This window comes from Coregonus lavaretus (assembly GCF_964263955.1).
Source record: "Coregonus lavaretus genome assembly, chromosome: 34".
NCBI classification, from domain to species: domain Eukaryota; kingdom Metazoa; phylum Chordata; class Actinopteri; order Salmoniformes; family Salmonidae; genus Coregonus; species Coregonus lavaretus.
This window is the reverse complement of record NC_140021.1, coordinates 913,077-919,982: the sequence shown is the minus strand read 5'-3', so window position 1 is coordinate 919,982 and position 6,906 is coordinate 913,077.

Below are 6,906 nucleotides of genomic sequence, written 5' to 3'. Positions count from 1 at the left end.
ATAAAAAATCGTCATGCGTTAATGTTTAGTATAAAATGTGAGGATTTTTTGCCGATCGGAAGCCCGGACAAGTATACATTGTAGCACTACGTATCCCAGCATTCTACACGGTGATCCATATTTTGGTCAGAGGAAGAGGAGAAGCGAGAGGGACAGTAGTTACCACAGACACAAAGTCCTAAACCCCGCCTATTTCTACAATGTATCTTCTTAAAATGTGATTTTAAGTTATACCCTAACCACACTATTTATTTTATGCCTTACGCTAACCTTAAATTAACACGAAAAAGCTCGTTTTTGTTTTTATTACATTTGATGATATGATAGCCAATTTCGACTTTGTGACTGTGGTAATTAGTGACAATCTGGAGAACTGGGCCCATAATCTGTTTTCTCCAGCAGGTGGCGTTTTTTTTTTGCTCACAAAGCGAGTAGTTTTTGTATGGAGGTAAATTAGGTCGAATTGGCTTAACAAGAAATTGAATGACTTATTTGCTACGTGTGATTTATTTGATCGAAAATAGGTTTCGTAATGCGTAGGTTGTTACGAGTGTACTGATATAAGTAGGACACGTGACATCCCAGCAACTTTGAGGAAAAACACTTTATATCGGAGTTGTGCCTGTTGTATACCCTTCTCGTTGGCTAGAATGGTCCCACCTGATCTTGCCTCCTCCCGACTGCCTTCCAGTTTTTAAGAAATGTTTTTTAATTGTTAGAGCGGACACTAGAGTATCTGGTCAATATAATGGATCATCTGTGGTTTAGTAGTTTTTTTGCGGGTGGTTGCGCCTATGTGAAAGCGAGGCCGTTGCAAAATGTTTCGTCTGTTGCAAAACGTTTTTCAACGGAAACCGTTTAGGCCTTCGCCAAACGGAAAACGTTTTGGAACGAAAACGAGAGTTTCAATTGGTCAAATTCGCCGTTTCGTTCCGTTTGGTCTGTTCGCTTCCCTTTAGTTCCTAGACTAAACGGTCAACTGTTTATGTTGCAAAACGTTTTGCAACTGAATCCTACTAATGAATACACCCCAGGAATCCCACAATACTAGGCGAAGGAGTTTCTTCTTTTTTTCGTGGCAGAGCTGGTTGTTTCAAACCTCAGTCAAAGCGAAAGCAGAAGTCGCTATGCTGGGAGATGTAAGATGGCAGAGCTGCAAATGTTGTTAGAGGAAGAAATTCCAGCCGGCAAAAGAGCTCTTGTAGAGAGTTACCAGAATCTCACACGGGTGGCAGACTACTGTGAAAACAATTATGTTCAGGTAAGCAAAAGGAGTGATTTTACTCAACATTGTTATCTCTGAATTCTTGTCGTTGAACGGGTGGGAAACTGGGGACAGGAAATGTAGATAAAGAAATGGAAAGGACCACAGTTAATGACCACAGTACTAGATAATAGAGATTACACATCCTTAAAGAGTCTTTGCCCATTTCAGTGTGTAGTTTGAAACGCACTGGACACGTTGGACACAGTATTGCCCATTCATTGCATTGTTTTGTTGGTCCCCTTGATCGTTTTAGTTAGTTTACACAGAGGGTGTGTCTAATACTAACTTCTGCTGTTATCTTCGTTTAATAAAAAATCAAAATGTACCAAACTAAACCGCTGTTGAAAGATTCACTGAAAGGTGATGTACTACACAGGTTTAATCTGATTGTTACATTGTTACAAAGTAGAGGAGCAGTTGTGCTCGCGATTACACTGGCATTGCTTACTAACTGTCCCTTACAGACACTGAGAGAGCTTGTCATTTCATTTCCATTTATTTACTTATTTATTACACATATTTTATTAGGATTTGCTGCGATATATTTGCAATACGTGGACTATGATATTGTAAGCAATTGCTAACGTATACATTTCAAGGCATTTATAAGAAGTGTATTACTGTTTGATGCAATTAGCCTACAGGTTCACACACAAAAACAACCAAGCCAATCACTGCTTAGTATTTTCCCAAATACTTCTATCTGGCGAACATCAGACGTTTTGAGCTCGTTTTTCACTGAACGGCTTCTGAAATTTGCCCCATATGATTGTGTTATCCTTTAACTAAGTTCCACAGATTGTGAGTGTTGGAATTTGGTCGTGGTTTCACAAATTCCATAGATGCAAGGACAACTGAACTTCAATTATTTTACAGGGTTCTTTTATGTGCGACCTCAGCCTGCCAAGTTTGCTTTGACTATATTTGCTGCATTATAATTACTTTAATTGTGGGCTAGCAGCTGAAGTTATTGATAGGTAAGAATTTGGACCATAGCTTTGCAAACTGTATTTTATTGGCCCGTTAAGAGAATGTCAAAGCTGATTTTGTAATTTAGTAGATTGATATTATGATTTGGCGTCTGACCTACAAAAATCGAAACTGTAGGCAAGACCTGATTCAATCTCAGGGATTTATAAAGATGAGTGTTTGGAAATTCATTATTTTAATCCTATGCTGTGAATATACAATACAAGCGCTCTCTAGATGTAGGTGTTGATATGATGAGTTAAAATGGATTCCACTCAGTGGTTATGTTATAACATTTAGTTAACATGAATAAGTTGTTGCATAAGAAGACCTTTGATGAGCTATCTTTGTCCTAGTCAAGCACACTCCCCATCAGTGTGAAGAGGCTGTAGTTTGCTGCTGAGATCCACCTTGCTGCTGAGAATCCAGATGAAATGTTTAGGTGACCGACCATTAAAGAGTCCATAAACAATACAACATATTACATCAGTTATAAAGGGTTTTTCCAACTCCATGAGGACTGCTTATAGGGTATATCCATTTGAATTCAATCACTTTTTGACAGCATCCCTTTTGATTGAAACAAAACTTTCCATACATGTTTGCCCATGGAAGAAGTGGTCAGAAAGTGACTTTTGGGACCTGAATGCCAAAACATTCAGGAGGTAGAGCGCAGTGCAGAACAGTAAAGACAATTAGAGTATAGTACAGGTCAGTACACTAGACTATAGGTCAGTACAGTAGACTATAGGTCAGTACAGTAGACTATAGGTCAGTATAGTACAGTAGACTATAGGTCAGTACAGTAGACTATAGGTCAGTATAGTACAGTAGACTATAGGTCAGTATAGTACAGTAGACTATAGGTCAGTATAGTACAGTAGACTATAGGTCAGTATAGTACAGTAGACTATAGGTCAGTATAGTACAGTAGACTATAGGTCAGTATAGTACAGTAGACTATAGGTCAGTATAGTACAGTAGACTATAGGTCAGTACAGTACAGTAGACTATAGGTCAGTATAGTAGAATATAGGTCAGTACAGTAGACTATAGGTCAGTATAGTACAGTAGACTATAGGTCAGTATAGTAGACTATAGGTCAGTATAGTACAGTAGACTATAGGTCAGTATAGTACAGTAGACTATAGGTCAGTATAGTACAGTAGACTATAGGTCAGTATAGTACAGTAGACTATAGGTCAGTATAGTATAGTAGACTATAGGTCAGTATAGTACAGTAGACTATAGGTCAGTATAGTACAGTAGACTATAGGTCAGTATAGTACAGTAGACTATAGGTCAGTATAGTACAGTAGACTATAGGTCAGTATAGTACAGTAGACTATAGGTCAGTATAGTACAGTAGACTATAGGTCAGTATAGTACAGTAGACTATAGGTCAGTATAGTATAGTAGACTATAGGTCAGTATAGTACAGTAGACTATAGGTCAGTATAGTACAGTAGACTATAGGTCAGTATAGTACAGTAGACTATAGGTCAGTATAGTACAGTAGACTATAGGTCAGTATAGTACAGTAGACTATAGGTCAGTATAGTACAGTAGACTATAGGTCAGTATAGTACAGTAGACTATAGGTCAGTACAGTAGACTATAGGTCAGTATAGTAGACTATAGGTCAGTATATCCCAGTAGACTATAGGTCAGTATAGTAGACTATAGGTCAGTATAGTACAGTAGACTATAGGTCAGTATAGTAGACTATAGGTCAGTATAGTACAGTAGACTATAGGTCAGTATAGTATAGTAGACTATAGGTCAGTATAGTACAGTAGACTATAGGTCAGTATAGTAGACTATAGGTCAGTATATCCCAGTAGACTATAGGTCAGTATAGTACAGTAGACTATAGGTCAGTACAGTAGACTATAGGTCAGTATAGTACAGTAGACTATAGGTCAGTATAGTACAGTAGACTATAGGTCAGTATAGTACAGTAGACTATAGGTCAGTATAGTACAGTAGACTATAGGTCAGTATAGTACAGTAGACTATAGGTCAGTACAGTAGACTATAGGTCAGTATAGTACAGTAGACTATAGGTCAGTACAGTATAGTAGACTATAGGTCAGTATAGTACAGTAGACTATAGGTCAGTATAGTACAGTAGACTATAGGTCAGTATAGTAGACTATAGGTCAGTATAGTATAGTAGACTATAGGTCAGTATAGTACAGTAGACTATAGGTCAGTATAGTAGACTATAGGTCAGTATATCCCAGTAGACTATAGGTCAGTATAGTACAGTAGACTATAGGTCAGTATAGTACAGTAGACTATAGGTCAGTATAGTAGACTATAGGTCAGTATAGTACAGTAGACTATAGGTCAGTACAGTAGACTATAGGTCAGTATAGTACAGTAGACTATAGGTCAGTATAGTACAGTAGACTATAGGTCAGTATAGTACAGTAGACTATAGGTCAGTATAGTAGACTATAGGTCAGTATAGTACAGTAGACTATAGGTCAGTATAGTACAGTAGACTATAGGTCAGTATAGTACAGTAGACTATAGGTCAGTATAGTACAGTAGACTATAGGTCAGTATAGTACAGTAGACTATAGGTCAGTACAGTAGACTATAGGTCAGTATAGTACAGTAGACTATAGGTCAGTACAGTATAGTAGACTATAGGTCAGTATAGTACAGTAGACTATAGGTCAGTATAGTAGACTATAGGTCAGTATAGTAGAGTAGACTATAGGTCAGTATAGTATAGTAGACTATAGGTCAGTATAGTATAGTAGACTATAGGTCAGTATAGTAGACTATAGGTCAGTATAGTACAGTAGACTATAGGTCAGTATAGTACAGTAGACTATAGGTCAGTATAGTACAGTAGACTATAGGTCAGTATAGTACAGTAGACTATAGGTCAGTATAGTACAGTAGACTATAGGTCAGTATAGTACAGTAGACTATAGGTCAGTATAGTACAGTAGACTATAGGTCAGTATAGTACAGTAGACTATAGGTCAGTATATCCCAGTAGACTATAGGTCAGTATAGTACAGTAGACTATAGGTCAGTATAGTACAGTAGACTATAGGTCAGTATAGTACAGTAGACTATAGGTCAGTATATCCCAGTAGACTATAGGTCAGTATAGTACAGTAGACTATAGGTCAGTATAGTACAGTAGACTATAGGTCAGTATAGTACAGTAGACTATAGGTCAGTATAGTAGAGTAGACTATAGGTCAGTATAGTACAGTAGACTATAGGTCAGTATAGTACAGTAGACTATAGGTCAGTATAGTACAGTAGACTATAGGTCAGTATAGTACAGTAGACTATAGGTCAGTATAGTACAGTAGACTATAGGTCAGTATAGTACAGTAGACTATAGGTCAGTATAGTACAGTAGACTATAGGTCAGTATAGTACAGTAGACTATAGGTCAGTACAGTATAGTAGACTATAGGTCAGTATAGTACAGTAGACTATAGGTCAGTATAGTAGACTATAGGTCAGTATAGTACAGTAGACTATAGGTCAGTATAGTATAGTAGACTATAGGTCAGTATAGTATAGTAGACTATAGGTCAGTATAGTAGACTATAGGTCAGTATAGTACAGTAGACTATAGGTCAGTATAGTACAGTAGACTATAGGTCAGTATAGTAGACTATAGGTCAGTATAGTACAGTAGACTATAGGTCAGTACAGTAGACTATAGGTCAGTATAGTACAGTAGACTATAGGTCAGTATAGTACAGTAGACTATAGGTCAGTATAGTACAGTAGACTATAGGTCAGTATAGTAGACTATAGGTCAGTATAGTACAGTAGACTATAGGTCAGTATAGTAGAGTAGACTATAGGTCAGTATAGTACAGTAGACTATAGGTCAGTATAGTACAGTAGACTATAGGTCAGTATAGTACAGTAGACTATAGGTCAGTATAGTACAGTAGACTATAGGTCAGTATAGTACAGTAGACTATAGGTCAGTATAGTACAGTAGACTATAGGTCAGTATAGTACAGTAGACTATAGGTCAGTATAGTACAGTAGACTATAGGTCAGTATAGTACAGTAGACTATAGGTCAGTATAGTACAGTAGACTATAGGTCAGTATAGTAGACTATAGGTCAGTATAGTACAGTAGACTATAGGTCAGTATAGTACAGTAGACTATAGGTCAGTACAGTAGACTATAGGTCAGTATAGTACAGTAGACTATAGGTCAGTATAGTACAGTAGACTATAGGTCAGTATAGTACAGTAGACTATAGGTCAGTATAGTACAGTAGACTATAGGTCAGTACAGTAGACTATAGGTCAGTATAGTACAGTAGACTATAGGTCAGTATAGTACAGTAGACTATAGGTCAGTATAGTACAGTAGACTATAGGTCAGTATAGTATAGTAGACTATAGGTCAGTACAGTAGACTATAGGTCAGTATAGTACAGTAGACTATAGGTCAGTATAGTATAGTAGACTATAGGTCAGTATAGTACAGTAGACTATAGGTCAGTATAGTAGACTATAGGTCAGTATAGTACAGTAGACTATAGGTCAGTATAGTACAGTAGACTATAGGTCAGTATAGTATAGTAGACTATAGGTCAGTATAGTACAGTAGACTATAGGTCAGTATAGTATAGTAGACTATAGGTCAGTATAGTACAGTAGA